Genomic DNA, 26090 nt, shown 5'->3' with positions numbered 1-26090 from the left:
ATCCAAAAGTCTTTTTGGATGTTTGGCCTATCTGTATTTTTTCTATGAAGAAATACAGATAGGCCTATTAATAACTGCGAAGAAAAGGACCGTTTTCGTATGGTAGTCATTATAGCATGACTTATAGCCGTGTATTTCGTTTTAAAATGCCCCGTCTTTCCTTTTCTGTTCTTTATAATAACTTCTTGCAGAAAATGTAATAAAGTTTTCGGAATTTCTTCATTAATATTTTACTCGGGGGCGGATAGGACTTGGTCTCAACAACAGAAGATCGAATATCTTCTCTAATAATCGCCGCAGCAGCTTCCACTACGCGCAAGTGTTCTTCTTCCGAAGTGCCTTTTTTATTTTCATACCAAGCTATGGATAAAACTTAAGCTTGAGCATCACGAAAAGAAAAAATAGGGAATGATCCAATCTTCGTTATAACTATAATATCAGTTAAATATTTTTCCCTTAATTTGGAAATGATATTCTTATCATCCGGTACATACTCCGTAAGGACATCTCTCAACTCCTTCAATTTTTTCGCACAAATTTCTTGTCGAGCAATATTTCATTTTTAATTCCTAATAATACAATGAAGAAAGTAATAAAATTATGGTTCAAATGACTTGCCGAGACCACTTTTTTCACGATTGTTTATTTTTTCAAAGCTTATACCAAGTTAAGCAGGTAGAAATACTCGCTGGATTCTATAAACGGATGTACGCCTCCCACTCTTCGCGCTATACCTCAAAAACGGTTAATGATACAAAACAAATATTTTAACTAAACTTGTAGATAATTTTATGCTTTACAAGTTTTGTGAAGCATCTAATGACGTGCAACGCATAAAACGCGAGATATTTGCAAAAAAAACAAATTTTGTGACCTTTGACCTTTGATATCTTGATTAGCAGACACGATATTTTATGAGACTTTTCACCCTGTCCTTAGAACATCAAAACGAAGGTCTGTGAAAAATTTCAGCTTGGTATCTTTCATTCCGAGGTTTAGCCTTTATTTCGCCTTATTTGACTGGACTATACTCTTCAACATTCAACCCCACCGCTCGATACTGACACCTGATAAACATCTGTATATTGTTATAAATAATAGCCTAATAATTCTTATAAGACAGATATTCCCGGCGTTTCACTGGCTGAAAAAGTCATACGATTCAGCACTTTTTTTAATTGATTATTCAACATGATTATGCGGCACGCTTTTGTGGTTACTTTAAATTACATAAATTAGTTGTTTTAAATAATTTTATATACAGGCTTGGCCATAATAATGGTGCACTCCAATAAATGTGATATATCCGAAAAAATAGTAAAAATACAATTAAAAAACTCATCAAGATTGTTTAAACTATTTGTTTTAGGATTATTTTTGAGCTTTAATTACAGCTGCAACTCTTTTTAGCATAGTTTCATTCCAAATATCATGTCACTATTACACTATTCATACTATCCTCGCAAGTGTACAGGTTTCCTACACGTGCTGTTGACATTCAAACACAGAACATAACGCTTCCGCCACGATATTTGACTTTAGCTACCACGCAATCAGCTAGAAACTCTTTTCCGACTCTTCGAGGCACGTGTAGTAAAATGTTAAAAAGTATGATTATTTGAAAAAATAAATTAATTCTAAATATTAAATAGAATAAATGAAAATGTTTTTTAAGAATTGTTTAAAACATTTCAATTTATATAAATAACATTTTTTCGCTCACGGTTATTCACAATTTATAAGCTTTCAATTAATTTATTTTAGTTTTATTATCATACTACTTTTAAACTCAATGTAACTTTTCATGAGTAATTGGAAAACATCATAAAAATATTTTTATAGACTTTGAAAATTATATTTGGGGTATGAGATCATTGCCTGTGAAGCTAGTAAAACTTTATTGTAAAAGCCTATTTAAAATAATATTTTAAAATACTTTTTTCCATTATCTCCATATCATTAAAATATTGTTATGATTGTGGGATTCAAGAAATGTACACCTACTTCTTTTAAGACCACTCTAAACGATCACAAAAATAACCGTCCTACACAAAAATATGCAAAATATTGTGTTGCGTAAAAAATATTTTGAGAGCAATCATAGTAGAGACCTCAAGGGTCTCATATGTTTATCTGGTTTACGAGCGCGTCTTACGAATATTTCATTTATATTTTTTATTATTTTTCTCCGAGAACTGCTTTTTCATAATAAAAAATACGAATTAGATATCGCTACGAATGATTAAATTTTCTACTTTGTACACCATACTCGAATGCAAATCCAACAATGAACGCTCTCAAGGGAGTTTATCCCATCTGTTGATGTGTTTGTCCCACTTCGTATCGCTTGTGTGGTCACATTAATATCAGATGAGCTATAAATTCAATACGCACTATGGGCACGTAATGCAGATAACGAAAGCTTCCATGTGGGCTTTAAATTCCTAGGAATTAATTTCACTTTCCTCTGGTTTTCTACGCCCAGGGCTCCTGTAGCACACTAGTACATTAATAGTACATCCTGAACATATCTAAGACAAGTAATGTATGTTCGTAATCGGCAATTTGTGTTACAATTTATATATGTATATGTATTGGCCATTATTGGACAGGGCTTTTGACCGCACCATTAGGCCCCTATCACAACATGCCAAGATAAGAAACAATTAGTTAAGATTATCCCGTGATGGATAACATGAAATCTAACCATTGTCGTGACGCTGTGTATTATATAACTTATATATTATAGAGTGTACGTTAAACTTACAAGGAAAGGACCCAAGTATTTTTCGAACGGCAAAGGTATTTAATTATTAGTCATTTTTATTAAAGCTCATTGATTTTATATATATATATATTATTCACAAAAAGAGTACTGTGATCATGTATTATACTACTAAATACGGCTCGTAAATAAGATTATAGTAAGTCATATGCTTCTAAAAAAATTAGGAACTAATCTTAGAAACTACCACACATATCTATGAATATTCACAATAAAACATATTAAAATGTATAAATGAAATGGATTATTCTCCTCTGTATACGTTTCTGCTAAGCTTATTCGCAGAAAAGTTATGTTTGTCGAGTTTAAGTAGCATGTGAATTTCTAATTCCACAAATTCCAAAGATTTTTTGAACGAAAGAAAAAACTGCTGCTTATTCTCATTGTCATTATTTGTTTCTGTTTATATGTTTTTTTTATTTTTTATTTATAAATCTAACTTTACTGTTTGCGTTATGATGACCATTATATAATACAAATAATAAAAAAATGTATGCTGCACATCTAAAATAAGTACTATCGCAAGCACATCCTTGTTGAGAAGCTGAATGGCTTATGCACGAGAAGCGTTCACGAGGGCTGATGTCTTGGACGCAACGGACAATAATAAGGGACGCGATTGGGACTCTAGAGCACACTAAGACTTGCAGTTGCTAGTCGAGTATTTGTAACCAATATTACAATAGTTTATCGAAGTAGTCTTTCATCTATTTTGATCGCATATCTCTAATACAGAAAAAAGTTTATTTCGTACCCCTGAATATTTGCATCCACTAGTGGAAAAATAGAACTGAATCTAAAATATTTTTTGTCTACTTTTCTACGAGTATTAAAATGCATTGCAGTTGCGAATTTCTCGTTTATTATATGTTTACGAACGTGTAATTAGCACTTGACGTACCCCCAAGTGTATCATGTACCCTATTTTGGATAGCACTGTCTATTGGGTTGGTGGCTTATATACGCTTGGTCTTATTAAAGAGGTTTCCTTTCTTGTCTACTCTTGACGACCAATTTGATTAGTTTATTTTCGTCGTCTTATAATAATATTTATAAACAGAATTAAGCAGGTGGAGATTCTCGCACTTGTCCTTAGATTTTCCTTGCTGCTTTGTGAATGTAATATAACATTATATAAATTTGGGTAATCTTTCGAATCTTTGATTTTCACATACAAAATTAAATTATCAGCAAACAATGCCACTTGTCGGTGGGTTGAAAATACTATTAGAGTTTCTTTTATTGCACTTTTAACGCGATTTGTGGTATGTTTTTATCATTGTAAAAGCGTCAATTTAAATAAGTGGCAATCTAGTCAGTGGTCCCCATAGATCAATGATATTTATAAACAATAGCATTTTTTTAATTTTTTTGTTTGGTTACCGTTGTTTGGTAACCTTTGCAAGGTTACCAAACAGATTGGCAGAAAAAATATTTTTAGAATAATTCAAAAATGTTATTCTAATATTACACTTTGCTATTTAACGTCCATATAACATATTTAAAGGGATCGTTTTATCTACATATAATATTAAAATGTATTTTTAGTAAGCTCTATATTTATTAAATGGCCTTAGCCCATCGTAAAGCATAAATTACAAATAAATTATTCGCATTTATAATTGAAATTTTCAAAATTCTTCGAATTTTCCTGTCGAGTCGAGTTTAATATTATTATAATTCTCGGTAAGTTTTTATCAGGATATACATACCAATGTTAATAATATTTACCATACGAAAGATTATAAGGTTCTAAATACCAAAAATATTTAGGTTTCTTTCCCTACGTGAAATTTACAGATAACTAAGCTATTTTCATAAAAGGGTGGACATAAGTACCAAACGAAAAATTCAACAGGGGTATTTTTATCGCAACAACAGACGCTGGTTAATTTTTTACTTATAACAATTTAATACCCGTTTCAATGAAAGGCATACATGTATGCTTTACAATTCTGTCATTTTCATTACCGAAACCGAATGTAGAATAGTATAATATGTATTGGTGCGGTAGTAATAGATTTATAGATAATTGGGTAATACTGACGTCATTGGATATACGTATGGGAATTGTGGGTTTACCCTGGGGGGTGATTACAATCGAATAGTTGGGGGACCGCTTCAATGTTATTATAACTTGTATAATATTACACCACAAATCGTACGTGTGCGTGTGTAATTTAATTTTTGTCAATGGGAAATCTTACTTCAACTACGTCTAACTGGTACCGAATTTACATATTGATATTATATAAGTTTATTTTAGACGGTTACAGTACGCTCGATTCGAGTTGACTGAGTATTATTTTCTTTTTAAAAAGTTAAGCACGTCAAAATATTTTATAATGAAACGAGTTCAAATAAACTTTTTACCAAGTATTTGCGACATCAGATTTCACTTTTTTGTGCTATGGGATTTTAAGTTTAAATCGTTTAATTTGTGTACGTCAAAGTGAAATATTGCTTTTTATTATATGTTTCTGAAAATTAAGATAAGCTGCATTTCAATTAAATTATTCAATTATTACGTAATATATCTACTTTAATTCTTACCTTATTTAGTTTTCGTGGAAGTATTTATTTCCTGTGATTTGTTAATGGTAATTGAAAAGGTTAAATTTAATCTACATGTATAATATATACAAGTATCTTTTTTAAGATAAACAATGTAAATTTGTATCACATGAGAAAATATTTATTCGCGGTGTAAAATATTATCTAAGATAAATCTTTGTGTTTATATGAAAATAAACATAATTATGAATATTTTGTTTACGTAGTATTTCGTAGTATAGGTTTTATTATTTCTCAGGATTTTTTTTCCACCTTAACTAAGGGAAATAAACCTAAACATTCAGTTTTATTTTTAAAATTCAAATAACGTAACTATAATTTTTTTATAATATAGAGTTTAAAATACAATAATATTGTTATCATGATCTTAACTGAAAAAATTAAAGTGTTTTTTAATTTTTAAATGGTTATAAAGGATCCATAATCTTTCTTTTGTGAAAAAAATGCCCAAACAATAACGTTTTATTAATATGTTCAAATCTATGTATTATATCAAAATTATTATTTGTCTTATATTAAAATAATAACTTCACGATAATGATTTGTTGTTGCTGGTTTATTGATTAAAAACATAAGCGTGTATGTGGCGCTTATGATTTTTACCAGAATATTATTTTACTACGCAATTATATACTTAGCGCAATTATTTTACCCAGTATAAAGCAAAAAAATGTGGAGTATCTGTATTTGTCTTGAAGTATATGTATGTATTTAACAATTTAGGAAAAACGGCGTGTTCGATATTATTTATTAAACCGTGTTTATTTTTGTTATTATTATGACTACAGAGTCATTTTATATTTTTAACAATACTTTGTATATAAATCGGTCTACTTGAATAATTACTAGAATTAAATTAATGTCTAATTAGGAGTTACTTAATTTTTAAGATTATTCGAAAGACGATACTTTAATGTTGATCGTATTTTTGTTTTCAATACACGTTTTTTACAAGTTTTTTTTTATCAAACTTTAATAGGACAATGTGTTTATATTGTTTGATTAAATGTCTTTGCCTGCATAGACTTTGTCACGCGAATGAATTAGCGAAGCACCATTCGAAACGCTATCGGCGAACTACTAACTATAGTTAGTTGAGTAGCACGGCGTGGAGCAATTTACATTAAGATCAAAATGGTTATTATGTAATCAAATTATTATGGTAATAGCAGTGGCTATCTATGGTATTAATCCGGCGAATATTTACAGCGAGTTCCACGGCGCATATCTTCGTTCGTGGCCACACACGGTGAGAATACTTGTTACAAACATTATTTTTTAAGTCCGATATAAAACTATTTTTTTCTAGGTTGTTTATTACATCCATATAGTTTTTTTAAGTAAACAATATTACAAACTGCTTATATGAAAGGTTGTTTTGGAGTCTAGAGTCTGAAGTCTTGACTTGTCGATAAAATTTATTTTGGCTCGGTTCATATCTACCGGACTCTCAAAACATGACCACTCCCTTTACCAGAACGTATATATTGCAGTACCCTGAACTCATTAATTCTAGTTAACGACGTTTATTTATTAAAGTGATCAATGAGAAAAAACAATAAATCTTTCATAAAGCTAGAGTTGAGATTTACACAGACGTCAGCAAAGATAGTGGAGTTGGAGTGGTTTATGTCATTTTTCAGAACAATCAACACTCCATCTTCCAGAAGCACGTTTGACTCGCCTCATACTAAAAAATCTACAAAGACAACAAATTTTTCTTCGACTGAAAAATTGTGTTTTGAAACCTATTTGGCAGATCCTTCATGGATCCCTCATAAATCACGACGCCTTATAATCCATCAAAGGCAGAGATGCTAAAGTTGAACTATTATACAATATTAAGAAAAGCCTCAGACTCAATATCGATGTCCATACTTTATGCCAAGATCCACAATAATTTTGCTGAGTAACCACTTAAAGGCAAAAACATTTATTAAATACCTAGGCGGTCCGCTACAAAACTGTCATTCAAGTTTCTGACTTAAGCGCATCTCCTTCGAGTTGGCAGATGCCAAAAACTTCTATCCTTTTTACATTTACGAGTCGTGGCATTTAAAACTTATATTTTCACTGCTTTAAAGCAGTTAACGATCATTAGTGCTCAATAGTTTTTTTATTTCAAAAATATTGATACTCGTTTGTGAAAGTGTTTCGAGGTTTGTCACGTCATGTAACTATGCAGACAAATAGACATTAAAAAATACGTTAAAGGTTCATTTAATAGGTAAACAGCTTACCACTGTATTAAAATAGTACTGCATTTAGAAGTCAGAGAGACTTCGCTGGTGTGTCGAGTTGTAATTGCTGGAGTGTTGGTGTAGTAACTGGCTTCGTTATCGTGATGTCGTATTTTTATGATGCTCTCTGGACGATCTGCTGATGTCTCTCGTGTTGATCTTCCTCTGCTGCTCGGGTGTCTGTTCGAGTCTCTCAATCTCTGCTTTGATGTTTCTTCAAAGTATGACAAATGTCACATATTTTATATTCATCGGTGGGGTCAGCTTTGAAAAATCGTAGATAAGGATGTTTTTGTAGCAACTGCGTCACTTCTTGAAGTTTAAGCATTTGTAACGGGGTTAAGAAAGCTTAAAATTCATGTTTGTAACGTAAAATTTTGAAGTGTAGGAGATTTTGATTTTAGTTGTTTAAGTGGTCGTTAACGTGACCTCTGAATTTGTGATTCGTGGTACAGGTGGTTGAGAACTGTGGTGGTTGAAAAGGCAAGATAAACTATGTGGACATTATAAAACATGTAGTATGTAAACTCCTAGGTCTATGCTCTAAGATAATTTCAATCGCCAAAGCCTCTTGAAAACCACATAAATCAAGCATTGTTATCATCTTAGCCAACTACCCTGAATAGCATTTGAATTGCAACAAACAGTTATAAAACGACTTAAAAGCACTAATTATTTTTTATCATTGCCTTTAGCTACATAATATACATTAACTATTAACTAGCAATATTCTTAATCTTCAAGCACAAGAAAATATAATAATGAAAGCTTGGCGACCCACCATGTTTGAAACTAAGACGTAAAGCTTATAAAATACCCTACTACAACCCTCATTGGTGGAAAGCAATGGTTGTTTTAAATTCGTAAGGTTATTTTGCAGCATTTTAAATAAGATGTTAAGAATATTAGGGAGTAGATCAATAAAGTTTTTTAGTATTTAAAAATTGCAACACAGATCATTTTATGAGAATCGATTATAATACTGTTTAATTTAGTCTATAAATTGACTCATATGTTGTTATACATATGTTACTCGTATTTCATCGTTAGAGCTTTTACCACATAGACACTTACTTGATATACTATATATCTTATTAATTTAAGTTTTATACCCAAAGTTAGAATAACTCCTAAATATTAACATACTATTCAATCGAGTTAATATTTGATCGAGTTGTCAAAGCCGATGGTAAATAGTTACAGGCATGCCAAGACTGCAAAGGCATATTTCTAACTAAACCGTTCGGTTATTCCCATCTCGTTTACCATCTCTCACACTGTCGTGATACTGTGAATTATAGGTACTCAGTCATCGTAGACGTACCCTGTTATCTTGACACAACTGTCTGTAAACTGGAACCGGCTTCCTTGCTGAAGCAGTTATCGAACGCTCCGCATAATTTCCACGTAAATATATATTATATATATAGTATGTATACTACTATATTTTTAATCGTTTATAGCTAAAATCTTACTGGATAATAGTTTTTCAAAAAAGATTTGTAGAACATTAATAGTACATATTAATAATATTATATTTTATTATTGGCTACCTTCTATTTAAAAATTTTGTATTATTTTGATTAAAATAGACATTTTAAGCTGTTTAATAATTTTATTTTGGTTAAAGTTAAAAACCATGATTTACACACGTTTTTGTTGTAAAGGATGCACTTGCAATATTTTGTTTAATATTATTTTTCAGATACTTTAACTTAATTATTCTCAAGCTATGTCGTAGACAGCTCGTAACCTATGGTGGTCGATTGTCGAAAGAGTTTTTCATCCCTTTGCGGTTCCTCAAGGGTCAAACCTGGGACTTCGATCTGTTGTAGACTTCTTCTCTTAAATTACCATTCTGGGTAATTTTCTTGATTTTGTTCGCCAACACATTATTCCTGCGATCTCCATGGGAACTTTATGGTCAGATAAACTTCCACTTAAGATCTCGTTATCACTTTGAAGAGAAAATGGAGGTTCTCTCTACATGTGGACGAAGTCTGTAAATAAATTTAAGATGCTCGATTTTGTTACAAGAAACGCGTTTTACCTTTACGATCCGATAATTATTCGAGTCCTCTATGACACTTTAGTTTGCAGCATTTTTAAATCGAGATTTATAATTTGGAATTTTCAATAAGCCAAATACTCTTTTTTAATCTTAAAAGTTCAGTAAAGGTTCTTGAAATACCTTTACAAGAGGATATTCTCTTATTGTTCGTTCTTGTTTCCAAGCGCTTATGTTTTAGGAGCGTTGAAATATAATTCACTGAGTTCTCGCGGAAAATTGTATGTCACTAAGAATTTATTCAAAATGCCGAATGATTCTGTTGACACTCCAACTATTCTCGAAGAATTCCGGAGCATCTTCGAAAATCACGATCGCGTCTTCTTCTGATTCTCGTCAGAGCTAGGACGTCTGCACTAGCCGACTCCCTTATGGCTTTCGCCATCCAACTTCTTAATACGCTGACGTAGTACATCAATCTATTTAATTCCAGCTACGAGGAGCTGGTCCGGTTTGTATAATTACATTTTATTATGTTTTTTTTTGGGTGTTGTAATAATAAAATGTATTGTTTTTTACAATTATGACGCATTGGAGTTCTGTTAGGTCATGATAATCTTAATTTTAATTTAAACCAATTATAAAGGATGCTAAAAATATTTTAGAAAATGTCTGTAATTTTTTTATTCACGTTAAATTATTTTTTTAATGTCATTCACATAAATAAATATGCACTTTTCTTAATGAGAAACAAGTTTTTAAGATACTTTTTGAAGAGACCATGTTTACTCATTTATTGCTCCTTTCACTTCATTAAAAGACTGAAAATGTTTGCTCCAAAGTGTTCTCTGAAAATATCACTTTGCACTAATATAGACTGTAATAGTAATTATTTATATCGCAAATTTACCTTCACTTTTTATGTCAATATTTTTTTTATGTTTTATTAATAGTCCTATTTCTCACAAAACATTTTTTTATTTACTTCTGATTATAAAGCATCATACGAAGTTTTATACAACTGATACACTCATATAATAATTAAAAACCTCTTAGTCACACGTCTATTATCCATAACTAGTTTTTCTACAAAAAAGATAACCTTGAAAATATTTAAAACTGCAGTGTACTTATTTTATTACTGAATTTTTTACAGCAGATATATTTTATAAAATTACTGTGTTGGCTGTGTTAGTTTTTAGGGTGAAACGCTATACGCTACTTTTATATTACACAGATTCACTAAAAACAGCATGAAAATGCTTAATGTTTTATGTTTAATAACAAAATATTATTTACCTTCTTCAATAATTATAAAATATTCCTTGGGATTCAAACGAAATCAACTTTACAAAACTATATGTATCAAATAAGCAATCTATTTTTTTCAAATAAATTTGAAGTCGAGATCCTCTCATCTACAAAACTTTGATGTATTGCTCTTTATTTTTTTAATACAAACTAAACATAGAGATATTTAATATTTATCGTAGATAGTTATTTTTATAGATTTTTTATGCTAATATTATACGCTTCATGCATCCGACATGCAATCAATATTTCGCTGAGTTACGGTAAAAAATAATTGCATATAGTATTTTTCCGTTGAATAATTTAATGTAAAGGTAATAAATTTAGATTGCACTACTAGTAAATTGAATGCTCCGCCAAAAGTTAAATTTATTGAAAAAATATACGATTTCATAAAACGTTAATTCTTACATATAAAAGTACATATAAATGTCATTTAATTTCTATTATTGTATATTTTAAGGTTATAGCACTATAACAATGTGCACGCAGTCGTTTATAAAATGTACCACAAAATGCTAGCCTGTGATCTGTGACGCAAAACAAGTGTGACATGCCTGTTTTATAGTGAGCATTTAAGTTAATCCAAAAATGGAATGAGAATGACGGATAGGTCACGTCAGAGAGTTAACATATCTACTATGGTTGTTCAGTGATTCATTTAACCCGAAGGTAGCTACTCGCGTGGGTGTAAATTTACTAGTGAACCTGGGGTATAATTACAGTGTGGTATATTTTTCTCGTCCTGATTTTATTGCCTGTATTATTTCAATAGTATTGCATTAGTGTGAAGGCATTTTATTATATAAATGTTTTGATCTATTAAGAAAAAGAATAAATATATGAGTACCTAATTTAAATGATTTTTCGTGATGTAAATATTTGAAATACACTCGGGAAGCATACATAAAAAATACGTGTCGTTGAAATGTTGACGAAACAGCGCTGAAACTCTTCAAACAGATAATGTGAATTTCTGATAACGCGACGACGCATAACGCGTGGAATTCTCTCAATTTTGCACAGAAATTCTCATTTTGCTTTATCTTGTTTTTGAGATATTAAAAAAATATATTGCACCTTTTCATTGAAAACATGTGTAGTTATGTTGGTGGTACAGAAATGTTATATGATACTTCCAGATAAACAAAGCTATTTGCATTTTTAATTTATTGTCAAATAGCGTTGATTTATTTCCATTTGGGTACTTGCGGTAGATGAATGCATTTTGGTCTAGTCAATTTTAATCTAAGTGTAAACTTTACTTTATTGTTAATTAAAATAAAAATATTATTTTACGACATTCAGTTTAATTTTAATTAAGATAAATTCAAGTCTACAGCGCTGCTTTAATTTATTGCAATATTCTAAATTATTTAAAAATAATTTAGTAATTTAATATATAGCAAAAAACAATTAGTTGGGTTAGGTTGATTTAAATAAATGTGATACTTAAATACTTGTTTTATATTTCAATTATTTGTTTTTGCCTTTAAATCCTTGAAATTCTTGCATATTTTATTTAGAATATCAGCCACTGGTCAATTGTAATGTTTTTCTTCACATAATTAATTTAAAAAGATTAGTTAAGGTCATATTTAACATATTCTAAAAGTGAATTACTTTATATAATTATTTCAACCTATAAAAATACATAAAAATGGTATATGTACCATAGTGAATAAACTATGCACGTTCTAGTTTCAACTTTTAGCGCAGAAACGGCGGTGGCTTTGAAGAAGTTTGGCCGTGTTACTGGATGTATGATTATTTTCCTAAAAGCGAAAGACCTAACCCAAGCAACTTACACATTCTGCATAAAGCTCTGGTACATAATAATTCGATTTGAATTTTCGCAGCTAATGGCCGCAAAGGTTACTACTTATACATATACAACGTTGCGTTGTATACTATGTGTTCTCCGTCATTTCCAAGTTTGTTTGCTGGCTAAAGTTGTTTCGTGATAGGCGCGTGTTTGCAGCGAGCGAATTATCAATCTGTAATTAAATTAAAATGTGCTTACACGGGTCTAATTTGTGGGTTTTATGTCAATTTAAGTTTCAACAGCTGTTATACACGCAAATTCGTACGTGCGAAATTATTAGCGTTATATGTGTTGTGTGTAGGGCTGCGGAAACGCGAGCGGCTCAGTTAATATACTGCCAAGACTTTCAAACTAATTTCGACTTAATTAATGCGAACACTTTATCTTGGTTTATAGGGGAAAAAGTGACGCGCGGATGTATATGCAAATGCCTATATATATTTCAGTGTCAACGTGTTGTTAAATGTTACTAATTGTTAACAGCCGCAGCGCAAATAACCGCAGGCTTTAACTGCGATGATAATTTACTTTTGTTGGAACAATTATTCTTAAAATGACTCAATTGACTCTCACTAATTGGTGTTTGCTTAAAACTTTAATGATTTTTCTTCTCAAGACTAGCTTATTTGAAACAATGGTTAACGAACAAAGAGCAAATATATACACTTCAAATTAAAAGTTAATAGATTTCAAGCCGCCAATGTTGATACAACTTTAAAACGGTAAATATACTGTAGAAAACATTGAATAGATTGAATATATAAGATAAATTGTAGTTGTTTTATTTTAACTTAATACTAAATAAGTTTAACTTACTACTATATTATTGCTATATACTAATATCTATTTTTATGCGGTAGATGCGTTTTAAGGGATACTGCATTGCAAAAATAATTTTATTTTAGTTAAAAGTAACATTTTTTATAACATAGTATCTTTCAAACATGACACTTTTTTTGTACATGTATTTTGAGCATATTTTTCCCAATTTTCGCATATTGATTTTAATTTTTCGCATTTATTTCACATCTAAATGTTTATTTATTTTAACATTTTGAGAAGAATGCATATTTTGGGCAAACAATCTCAAAGTAAGTTTAAAAACTGTATTTTCCCGAAACTATTAAAGACAAAATCTCTAAATGAGTTAAAAAAAAAACATTTTTATAAATTTTTGCGATGTTAAAAAATCAAAATGCTGTATTTATGTATGTAAATTGTTATTGCTTACTTATAAAATAAGTAATAAACTAATTTGTTTCTCAAAAACGGTTTTGAAAATATCAAATAAATTTTATATTAAATTATAAAACTGATAATGTGAGGCTTCGTAAAATATATGCAGTAAGTAACTGATGCCATGACTCTAAGATTTTTGTAATTTTGGCATATGATTTTGACAGAGGCATACATTTTTAACACTAACTTCATTTTTGTAATTTTTACTTTGACTTATAATTTATTTTGAAACTCTATTAGCTGAATATTTTAATTGTATTACACAATTATTGGATCTACATAATTATTCGATGTATAATTTAATCCAAAATCACATTAATAACATGTACAAAATGTTTCAATTAAAACGTTAATTTTAAATTTTAAATATAGTTATAATAATTACTTTACTAATGTATAATGCAATACAGACAATTATTTTAATAAATTTAACCATTTGGAAAATTTATAAATATGAGTTAAAATTTAACTTATGTAAAGAAAATTTAGCCTCGAATCAAGCTTTATAAAAAAGATAGTTTATATTAGAATAATTAAACAATAATAACAAATATTCTTAAGGCTTCAATTTGTATGAAAACAATAGAACGTAAGATATACCAAATATTTCATTAAAATTTACGCACGAAAAAAATATTCATTAAAACTTTTGCTATAAAAATGTTGATTTTCATTATTTTTACTCTGGAATTTAAAATATAAAGCCTTGAAACTGTAATAATTTAATAAAACTCATAATTGTAAAAAGACGTGAATTTCTTAAAAAAAAAGTATATTAATAATATTTAAATCATGTCTATAAGGATAAACCACAAACGTGTTTAAGATTTCTACCCTGAGATATAGTAAACGTTAATTAAATAATATAATTTTCACATACACTAGGGACTTTGTATACATTTATGGAAATAGTAAAAAATAAAAAAAATTAGCTTAAGATTAAAAGTCTTGTTTACTGTATTAATTGGACTCGTACGTAGTCGTTTCGATAGTAGGTCATTGTTTGCGTAGGTAGGTTCTTTTATAAGTCGTTCGTACTTGTTCTCGAGTATGTGTCCTGTGGGTGATTACTCAAACAGGAATCCGTGGTCGATGAGGTTCATATAACAAAGAAGTTATTAAAGCGAAGTAGTAGTCCAAGCATCGATATATACTGGAATCAAGTGTGTATAGTCCGGTTTTGTACCGCCTAATATACACCGTCCTACGCGTAAGCCGTATTCACACCCCGCACGTTGTATGGAGTAGTAGAAAAGCAGCTTTCTTCTGGACAACTGCTACGCTCGTGGGCACAGTTTGCGGGATTTCAGTCGCGCGTCTGGCGTGTCTCGTGACTGATAATTGATACGTAATCTTGCGTTATTTTTGTGAATTAAAATAAAATTAGCTTCACAATGAAATTGGTATGGATTTATTTAAATGTATGTTCTAATTAAATTATAAAAAACTTATTTTTATTTTTTTTATCATTATCATCATAGTATTAGAGCCCAAATTGGTCTCACTAAAGATTATTCTGGATTTTGCTCTATAATGAGCCTAATCGCTGATACTAAGCATTTGGAAATCATTCCATATATTTTTTCCAGTCAATGCAGTCGCGGTCTATCTGCGTTATACAATTATAGTCTTAACTTAATGGTTATAAAATATAAACCACTTCGAGAGTTTCAAGTCGTTAATGCAGGACAGATATTTGGCCTACATAATGACGCCTGGCTCCTGACACAAGTCGTACAGATTGTTGTTGTACTGACGGAGCTAAGTATTGTTCTCACAAGTGGGTCCAACACATTTTTCTGAATCTTTCCCCCCAAAGACTTTGCCGATGAGAGTATCTAGCGTCAACGTCTTACACCTAAATACCAGGACTAGTTTTACTGGAGTATTGTATAATCGTGTTTATGTTCTTCTGGCATCCAGAGGAAATATTTGGACGTTTTTCTTTTTTTCTGTTTTCTGTTGTTGTTTGTTTTTGCAACTGTATAGCACATATTTAATGATTTGTATTTAAAAATGTTTTTGAGAAATACGGTGTATAAATATTAATAATTTAAAATTCGCATTGAATAAATTGCATCACGTATTTACCATGAGTTTTTAATTAAGCCTAAAATACGGCATGATGTTATGATCACGTTTCATTATGGTACAATGTAGAAGTGTAGCAAATAACCGTTTAAGGATATGATTAAATAAGACGCGTCCATTGAGAGTCATGGTTACAGTCTATTAATTCTTTGCAGACGCGTCCTTAGCCAGAAGAAATGTCTGCATTTTAAGGATGTAAAAAGGACATTCAACGGCGTGTAACGATCTTTATTTTATTGCCAGCGGCGCGGAAGTAATGACCGAATTAAAATACAAAGTGCCACTTTGCTTTGGTAATGTATTCCGTTTGGTGCCCGGCCCGTTCGAGGATCCCATTTTCCTGCTACGATATTGCATTAAAAATAAAAACATCCTCCTGAGGTGAATGACTACTGAACAACGCAAGCCCTGCGTGTGTATCCTTTAACGGGAAATTGACGAAAAAAATAATATTTTTTTCCATTCGCTTTTGGTCCTTATCTTTCGGACCGCGCCTAGGGAACAAAACCCATCGCTGGAGATCCTGTGATATTTTACTAATTTACATTTTTTAAATATATTTTACGGGGGCAGAATAAAAAAAACGTAACACGGCGTATAGACTTTCGTTGTTGTGTTAAATATTAAATGGTAAATTTGGCCAATGTTACAAAGAAAGACAATTAGTATCGTTTTTTTCCTGAAAATGACCTTATCGAGATCAAAATGAAATATTAGTACAAGACTGTTGCGAGCGAAAGAAATTTCGACTTAAAATAAACTTTCTTTAGATTTTTGATGGACTTTTAAATCGAAAAAAATAACATATTTGTTGTACAATAAAAAATCTCTACTCATTCCCGATTTCTTTTAAAGTCGATTAATATTAATTGCTATTATAACATTTTAATCATTTCTTAGAAACATCTTAAGTTTCTCTTCGTGAAAAATAAAACTGATGCGGTACCAATTAAAAAAGGTTTTTCTTAATAAAAAGGTACATAATATCTTTTCATCTCCAGGAAAATAATTATTGTTTATTAATACTATGATTATAAAATATAATATATTAAAAATATTTGTTAATATTAATTAGGAAACTACTACACCAAATTCGTTTAATAATGAAAATTATGGCTTCGACTTCGAGTACAGAAACCAAAGATTATATAAATTTAATTTTTCTTACAATTGGATGAATCAAACAGATGTCGTTAATATTACCTAGTTGCTCGATTTCATTCAAATTATTTTAGCAGATTTTGTATATAAAAAATAATTGTTTGATAAATAAACTGCGAAAAAAAACTCGAAGTATCGCTATATTTACCGGATTTAAGAAATACCTAACTAAGATACAGTTGCCATTATTAAATGATAATGACAGGCCATGTTATTGCCTTAGGTCAGAACAACTGAGATTTTTCAGATATTTTGAAGTATCACTATATCATCAATTTTATCTAGCAATATATTTATTAAAAAAAGTGTAATTAATTACGCTAGAGGAAAATCTATCCATGGCGTTTTTCTCAAATGCAATTAGACTAATAGCAACCAGACTTTACACATACATAGATGTAAGAGATTTGTTAGATGAGATCTTTCGTTTCCTTGTAGAAAAAAATATCACCATTACTTGCTGGTTAAAATACACTGCGTTCAGTGTATCAAATCTAGAGCTGTAGGGGAAAATAACACAAACAGTGGTTTGGGCAGTAGTATTTCTGCATTTAAAAAGAAGGGTTAGTTTTGATCCAAGCCTTAGTAGATAAACGTTTTTAAAGATTCCTAAATATCAGAGATCATTTACAAAAAAATCTAACGGGAAATACCTATAAGATTTACAATATATTAAAGAGATATAGAGACCAATTTATGGGGATAACGTAGATATTAAATCAGATGCAAGTAAATTTGCAGAGCAATTTTATTTTGGCAATTTCACTTTTAAAAATTAAATTTTTACCTTGTGATGTGACATTTCTTTGAAAGCCAGATTTTTGTATGTATGTGTGCAATGATACATATTTCAAGCTAATGATATGCTTTGAATTGGTGTTTGAGTCTAAACGATAAAAAAAAGAGGGCGAGCTTGCCAAATATTCACACCGAAAATTTTTAAAGGGTAAACTTTTAAATTATTCTTTGATTTTATTGGTTTGGCTAAAAAAATAAAAGTAAATATTTAATAATAAACCTGCAAACCATTATAGTATATTTTATAATAAAAATGTTTTCTATTTTACTATGAATATATTTCAACTCCCTTTGTCATAGGGCTTAAATATGCTATGTTTCGGGACTTTGATGTTATATTATTTTTATATGATTACTATCCCTGCTCTATAAATCAGGCATATTGCGAGACGCCATAATTATTACATCATATGCTTCCCTCAGGAAAATATGGAAAAGACAGCCGCTAGATAAATAGCGATTTTGAATCTAGGTGTTCGTAGCCAGCCTACCTTTAGTGGCCGTACTTTGGCGGTTTCAATGATGGCTTGGCCTCTGTTAGAGCCATAAAACCCCTCATATAACGACATTTACTGCCTACCGTTATACTTATTGGAAGATGGCCACGGACACTTGAAACAAGTGCTGATGTTGGCATTAACGTGTACTCCAAACTACGAACCCTGGATGCGCTCATGTGGACCCTTAAAGCATTGATTTATGCAATCGTTATAAATAATAAATGCACAAATGGAAACGTTTATAGTCTCTGAAAAGGGACAGATAAATAGAGTTATCAACCCGTCTCGATAACAATGGATATGTTATTGAAAAGAGTTCATTCGGAGCGAATCCCTTTGTCATTGGGAAGAATACGAATCTCTTAAAAGCTCTGGGGGAAAATATACGAAAATATAATTTCTGGGATGGCGTTCAATATACAAGGGTAAAAACTATGAATCGCCAGTTATAGGGGTATAGGAAAAAAGTTGTCCCCGTCGTTACGGGCACATGGTGCGCGTATTCAGTTTCAAACGATTTTAATACGCACGAGGATTACAAACTAGATATTATTGTAAAACTTGTTGATTTTTTTTATATATCATATAATTAAATATAATAATTAGGCGATCTATAACCAATTAATGTTATTTTGAAATGACTAGCGATGAAAAATTGACTCATTAACATGCTGAAGTCTCCTTTGAAATTTCTCTGGTGTGATTGACATTAATTAAGGGCCTGCGATGACAAGTACTTTATTTCTCTTTGATGACGACATAATAATTATTATTAAATTTCAATTTGAAAACGGCACAATTTAATCGTAACGACGTAACTATGTTATTTATATTTCACGTAATATTATATAAACAATGACTAATGTTTATTAGCTCATTCAAACTATATTTATTGTACATAAGTATAGTTTTTGACATTCATATACATATATATATATTTGTAATTTCTTGTTGTCTTATGTAATATACATTTCAAAATATTATTTTATTGTCTATTAATTATTTTTGACTAAATTTTGGAGCGTATCGTATATTTAATAATTTTAGCTCTTTTAATGAATACCTGAATTGGAATAGCACACAATATAACGAAAATTAGGAGCAGGATTCATTGTCTTTTATAGACCAATACACGATTTTCAATTTACGCTTATATTTTTATTTAATTACATTTAAAAATTAATTTTTATTTAACGGAAAAATTTAACTTTTTCTTTCTACATTATCAATATATTTTATTCGATATATTGTATGATTATAAACCAAGCATAGGCATTTAAAAAAATACAATTAATGAGTCAAATAATTAAAATGTTTAAGAATTTTTTTTATTATTATTTGATTAATTAAAAATACTGGATTTTATCAGAAAAATAAAAACTAACGACATAAAGTATTAAAATAAAATCAGTAGTTTTGCTAATATTTAGTGTTATTTAAACTTTTGTACTATTTTACTCTTTTCTTGATAAGATATTTATTTTTAATATTTCGCCGTTTCTTCGGCATTTGCTAAGTTGTTAGATATATATCCACAATCACTGTTGGCAAGCGCTAGTAGACCGACAACACATGTTTCGTCTGCGTCGTTCTACGGTCACTAATCTCTCGTGCCTTTTGAAGGCGGTGAACAAAAACTGATTATACAGACTAGCTAATCTTGATTTCTGATATATGATTTATATTGTTACATAATTAATATGTCATTAGATTTTTATCCGGGTTGTTAATATATTGTATTTTAAAATTTTAATTTAATAGACTCTGATTAGTGTAAGAAATATTAGTAAAAAATATTTAAAATATGAGATCAGAGTGCTATATATCTTACAATTATTATTGTTATATAGTGTATAGCTATTTTACTTAGGAGACATTTTTGTTCCCCAATTTTAGTTCAGTGATGTGTACTATATCAATATCATGTCATATATATCTAAAAAAATCATTTAAAATATCATCTACGTGTTTTATGGTATAAAATTTGCTTATTTAAAAGATAGGTTATGTTTTTTATTTATACGATTTATTTGTTTTTGCATTCAAGCCGTTTTATTGCGATTGCCATAAATCACACCCTCGATTGGCATTATTCATTTAATATTTTTTTTACTCTCAGCTCGGTACAAGCTATATAAGTGCGTCGATGAGAAATTTCGTCGCCGAATGTGATTTATTTATGCATTAGCGATATTATTAGAGTCGAACGGGGGTCGGGCGGATGATGGGGCGGGTGGCAAGTGGGTGGTGTGATAATTCACCGTTGGCCGCGATATTAAAAGGCCATGCAGAGAGAGGGCACCCGAATGGGTGAGGGTCATAAATCGCCAACTTTTTTATAAAGACGAAGTATTCCTCTGCAAAGGGCAGACTCCTCCTCAGTTTCACCGGCGCACATGTCTTATAAAAACCGGGAAAACCGGGACCGAGCAAGCCGAGGGGAAAAAACGCGTTCATAACTTCTTCGCCCTCAGATTTATTCCCACATCGAAAGTTGCTGAATTAATTTGCCGCGGCAAGTTGAACTCGGCGCTCCTCTCTTTCGCCGACTCTCACTCACTACTTTTGGTCTTTCTTCCTACTTCTACTACTTCTTCCTTTCCACTGTATAATTTATTGTGCCGCGCGAAACTAAACTGGCTGTCTGTTATCATGAACGGACTATAAATTCGTTTCGGGCGATAAAATTATCGAGAGTTCACCCGTGGGGGGATGAAGGCTTAATTTTTTTCCAGGTCGCAGAATATTGTTTTTTATTTAAATCCACATATGTATGCGTATGAAATCACGTTTGTTATAAATTTTTAAGGTATAGGTAATAGTTTGCTCTATTTTTAAAGCAGACCATCTTATTTTTATCATACATTCTTTTTTCGTGGTATTGTGTAATATTAAAAATTAAGTAGAAAAATCGTTTGACATTTTTTTTTTATTTAAGAAGCTTGTCACAAATACGCAGCAATATTTAGACGAAGTAGAGAAAACCAGTTATTTTTGATTGTGTAAATGAACATAATGGGAAATAAAAAATATTAGAGCCGAAAAAGAAAGTAATTTTCATTTGACGCCATAGAAAAACCTTTTTATTCGACAGATAAAAATCATGTTATTGCATGTAATAAATATGTTTATAGAAAATAATAATTTAAAATTTTTATTTAGCTATACTTACATATTTATTAAGACTGCATCGTATTATTGCTAAATGAAAATAATAAATTATATAGCAGAATATAAAGTAACCTTAGTATCAAAAAATAAAACTGGTATAATAAAAAGAAAAATTCTAAAATAAAAGAGGGCGTTCTACGAAAAATAGTTTGACTTAAATTTTTTGTTGAAGCTAGTGAAGCTATAAGGTAATATAATTTTTTTATTACGTTCTTGTTTTATAGCACTATTTTTTTATTTGTAAAGGGCTTTATTTATTAGGACAGTTATACTAAAACACTAATCCTTTTTATGTAATATTTAAGAGCGGATTAACATTTTATAAAAACGCTCGGCTAAGCACTAAATATCAATTATTTGATTTTATCTAAAATATTTTATGTACAGACAAAGCACTGATGAGCCGATTTTAGGTTTAAGTAGGTATTATACGTTTTTTCTCATCCAAAGCATATTGTACTTTGACGTTAAATTTAATATAAAAGTTTCGGAGTTAAAAATAGGCAAATGTAAATGTAAAGTTATTTTATTAAAACTAAATTTATCAGCAAATATCCAATGTATAAAAATTATATTTTTATATTATAAAGGTTACTAAATTTCTGATTATTATCCTAGTAATGAGCAATTAAAATCAAGAAATTAATTTAAATGACCTTTAATTTATTTCAAAGGTAGTTTGCGTAACGAAACACGTAAGCCTCTTTAAGTAATAATACCATATACTCTAGTTGCTTTGTTAATTGTTCGTACACTAGTATATCGTTGAATAATTTTATAGGTAATATGCCAAAGGGCGTTATATATTCAGATTCTCAAAACAAAAGGGGATTTTACTATATTGTTAATATTGTGTTGGTCCGTTTAATGTCGGTTTTTGAAACTTAAAATAAATAAACAATGTGGTTTAATTATAACCATTAGCTTTTATTCTTGGCTTCGCTCGTGTTTTGTTACCAACTATATCATTACTTTTAACATTTTACTATAGACGAAGTTTTTTGCAGAATTATTTTATCTGGTAGCACATACATGTGTATATTACTTTTTTTTTAGCGATATTAACATTTACATATAAAGTCAATTCCTGAAACATAGGCTAACTTATTTATTTTGACTAGGATCAATGAGATATATGCCTTTAAATTTATCAAACAGGATCGTTGCTCAGTTTTTCTCATATATTTTAAATGCCTTCACAAACAAGTACGTTCTAATTAAATAAATATTAGCACAAAACGTCAAAGTACACATTGCTTTAGATGCTAAAAATTACATTTCGGTCGTTTCAGATATTCAAGTAAATATACTGAAATTAGCATTAAATACATTTTTTTCTCTCCCTTTTTTGTTTTTGCCCTTATACTGAAACGATCAACATTTTATTTTATACACTTATTGTTATATTTTTGTAGCTAATAACAAAACTGTAAGCTTGAAAATCTCTATAGCCCAGTAATACGTATTGTGTGTGATAGTATGTATATATAAAATTAATTATCGTATTGAAACAAACGTTTAAAAAAAATGTGGCTAAAATTCTTTAATAGCTTGTTAGTGCTTGCTAACTAATAGTTTAATTTTTAGTTAATCATATTGTCAATTGAGTACATTAAGTAAACGGGCTGTAATTGGCATAATATCTTAAATCGAACAATTGACCTAATCGACTTTTTTGTTTGACCTAGTCTTGGTTGGTTTTAAGACCATGTATTGTAAGGTTGTTTAGTGATTTTTTTGTAGGTAATAAAAAACTTCTGCTGAAATTAATCGTGAACTTGTTTATAGTAATAACGTTGTATACAAACAAACTTATTGATGACTTGAATTCAACTTTAAAGATGGGAAAATGTTTAGTAAAACGGAATGCTAGATAACCGAACAATGTAGCAACATTTATATTTTATATACAATAATAGATAATGGATCGGCATTGTAAGATAATAGTACCATTTTTTTATTAGAACGCATACAAAAACAAATTGTTAAGATATCTGTAATGAATTATTTTTCTTTTGACTATTGAAATTTATCTTAGGCAGCCTCGAGGAGTCACAATCATTGTTCTATTATAGTCTGTACTATTTTTTAATTATCTTTATAAAATCATATTTTATAATAATATCGATAGTAGTACATATAGGACAAAATTTAATTATTTAACAAGGAAAATATACGAGAAATATTAATATAAATAAACTTCCGCAGAATCAAGCTTAATGTTTATTGTTGTACGAAGTACGACAAATTAATGCGTGTATACCAAAAATATTCCATTATGGAATGGATGGCAGTGTAAGAATCGACGTGTTAATGTTTAATACACGGTATGACGGAGCATAATGGGTGATACCGGGTATAAATTTCGCCCACGGTTTACTCAGGTTGCAGTTAATTCGAAGCGCATAACTTATGAACCACTTAGTGTATATGAACAATACTAGCTCCGTACAAACAGTAGAAATTCATTTCGATAGAACTTGCACACAATTCGAATACGGCGTGGCCCTTTCCTATTTATGGAATATTTATGTAGCTCAAAGTTATTAAGTTGAATCGCGCGCAGGTTATAGACTATAGGGTATAGAGCATAACATGTTGAATAAATTTTCATCGAAAAGTGTATGAGAAACGACTTCCGAACAACTTGGGCAACTGTTATAGGGTAGCTCCGAGCACAATGCCGACATCGCGTCATAACGACGGGACATAATGGAAATTTTTCACTTTGACAACTTTTATACTCATTGTGTATCGTCACTACGTGCCGTATTTCACTTATAAAATATAATCGGTGGGTGAAAATATTAAGGGTGTTGTTTAATGCTCATAATATTTTAAAGTCGTTTAATGAAATAAAATAAAATTTTCACCACTGTTACAGCATGTAACAATACTTCAGACGATCAATAATATTCTGTTAATTAACAGACATTCCTTCTCACTAATTGTGAATTGTTTATAGGTAATATTATTTAAATTAAAATCGAAAGCTTAAAATATATATCAGCTCTTTAATTTTAAATTTAATAAGAACGAAAAGACAAATTCTGCATTTTAAACAATTCAGTAAAATTATATTTTTAATTTATTAATGAATTATGTATAGCAGTAAATATAATATGTATTAACTAGCATATTTCAATTCACTTTTAATTTGCCTTATTTAAAATTATATTAGAAGTTTAAGTTTTTCGTACAAGTTTGTTTTAATGTTTAGTGCTCTAAAAACTATTCTTGATTTTCATTTGGCGTCGTTAATAAGTTCGACTTTCAGAAAAAAACATTATTCGCACTTAAAAATGTGCTAAAGTTTAGCTCTTTTCCATCAGGAATCATGAAATGAATCGTTAACAAATATCAAAAAGACCTGGGTTTAAATCCATCTAGTTTAACAGATTAGTGTTTTTTCAAATTTTATCGTAGCTGGGAGATCAGAATTAATAATATTAATTATATAACTGAAACTCCTATAGCATTTCTTAAATTTTATACAAATCTATATCTTAATAAATAAATAAAATAAAACTGTATATTTGATGGTTATTGATCCATATTGATTTTAAGTTATAATAATAATTTGTAATTATTAAAATATATTTTAGTCTGATGTATCACTACTTACTTAGTAGTTATTGATGGTGTTGTAACTCATTGGAGTAACGTTTGTCATGTTCCAATAGAAGAAAAATAATAAATAAAAATCAGCATTTGCTAGATCCAGGCCAAAAACGTGCTTGCTGATTTAAAGCTAACTGAATATCAGAGAACTTTTGATTTGATGTGAAACAGAAAGTAAACTTTTAACACGTGCGTTATTTTTATGAATTATTACACGATGAAATTTTTACTTTCATAATTTGAACAAACGTAAATAAACAATAAATAAAGTAAGAATAGGCAAAACAGAAGGTACTTGTGATATTAATTACAAAATTAATATTCCCAGCTACAAAAGATATTGATAAATTATTCGTCAAAAAAAGTTACTAAACATAATATAACATTCCATGAAAATGGGAAAATAATTAATAAAGATCGCTTTCCGAACTATTTTAACTTACTGCAGTATTCATCGGAAAACTTTGGAAACAAATGTAATTCTCGGAAAAATTATATTAATTTTGGATTAAATTGAAAAGGTTTTTCAGATTAAGATTAAAAGGTCAGTTTTGAGTTATTTATAAATTTTTTGGTTTTTTATATTATTTGTAATGTTTTTTATTTGAATTAAATAACTATAGAAGTTAACTATTTTTTCAATAAAGTTTTTGTTTTAATAGTACACTTTCATTAAAGATAAAGAACTACTGTTTTTTATAATGATTATTGCGTACTTGTAAGTAATATATTTTCACACACGTAACATATTTTCAATCGTGTTTGA

This window comes from Plectrocnemia conspersa, unplaced genomic scaffold, assembly GCF_051122295.1.
Source record: "Plectrocnemia conspersa isolate PC_06_02 unplaced genomic scaffold, ASM5112229v1 ptg000010l, whole genome shotgun sequence".
Taxonomy (NCBI): domain Eukaryota; kingdom Metazoa; phylum Arthropoda; class Insecta; order Trichoptera; family Polycentropodidae; genus Plectrocnemia; species Plectrocnemia conspersa.
Note: the sequence above shows the minus strand (reverse complement) of the source record.